Genomic DNA, 1,374 nt, shown 5'->3' on the forward strand with positions numbered 1-1,374 from the left:
ATCTTTCGAACTTATGGGATATTCAGATGCGGACTTTGCCGGCTGTAAAATTGATCGAAAGGGCACATCTGGGACATGTCAGTTTCTAGGTGGGAGAACTTGTCTCATGGTTTAGCAAGAAACAACATTCGATAGCTACAAGTACCGCTGAGGCAGAATATGTAGCAGCTGGAAGTTGTTGTGTTCAATTTTATGGATGAAGCAACAATTACTGGATTATGGTGTTGAATGTAAAGAGATTAAGATCATGTGTGACAACACTAGTGCCATAGCCATTACTCAAAATCCAGTGTTACACTCAAGGACAAAACATATTGATATCAAGTATCACTTCATCCGAGACCATGTTGAGAAAAGGGATATTTTTGGAATATGTTGCAACGGAGGAGCAACTAGCAGATATTTTCACAAAGGCGTTATGTGAAAATAGGTTTTCTCAACTAAGGCTAGAATTGGGAATGATAGAATTGGGTTGAACGGTCAAATTTTATCTCCTTGCATTTAGTGCCATGAACTGTTTCGCATGTGAGGGGCGGTTACATCAACTTTATGGCAGCCTTGAAGTTACACAGCATTGAATGGTCATTCAAATAGCATCTCGTGACTCAACAATGCTTAAGTTTTTGGCTATAAATAGATGCGTTTCTTCATCAATTCTTGTCATCAACTTCTTCATGGAGAAGAAGAAAGGAAAAGATGATGTACCATTCTGGTATAGAGGAAAGAAATCGGCAGTTAAGTCCAAAGACTTTCAAGGAAAAAACTATCCAGAATCAACGAAGGGTGAACATATTGTGAAGCTTCCTGATAATCCAAGCAAGTATCCTATTCCCATCCAAGGTTGATAAGTGCAAAAGATACCACTTTTATAAGGTTATTCGTGGATCGTTTAGTATACAAGTTAAGGCTTTTATGAATGTTTTAGTATTAAATTGCTTTAGAATGCTTTATATTGTCTTAGTACCCGTTCCACACTTTACCGATTGTTTTGTAGGTAAAAAGAAGTGTTTAAAGACAGGAAATGGCGATGCTTCGGAGAAGAATTCACAAACCGAAGTTGGAAGGCAAAATAGGCCTTGGACGCGCTCTGGACGCTCGTCCAAGTCGGCGTCCGCAAAAATGCCCGCAGAAGTTCGAAAATCAGAGCAAACTTCAGAGAGGTCTCTGATGGACGCCGGGGCAGACGCGCGCACCACCCCGCGTCCATCAGAGGGCCGAAAAAGTCCTGCGGCCGAGAATTCAGACGCGGGGCAGACGCCCGCGTCCACCCCGCGTCTGACTGTGCGTCGTAGCGCACAGTCGGGCGGACGCCCGCGTCCGCCTCGCGTTCGGTCGCGCGCCGTAGTGCGCACTTGGCTGGACGCGCGTCCGGCC

The sequence above is a fragment of the Ipomoea triloba genome, chromosome 10 (genome assembly GCF_003576645.1).
Source record: "Ipomoea triloba cultivar NCNSP0323 chromosome 10, ASM357664v1".
Taxonomy (NCBI): Eukaryota; Viridiplantae; Streptophyta; class Magnoliopsida; order Solanales; family Convolvulaceae; genus Ipomoea; species Ipomoea triloba.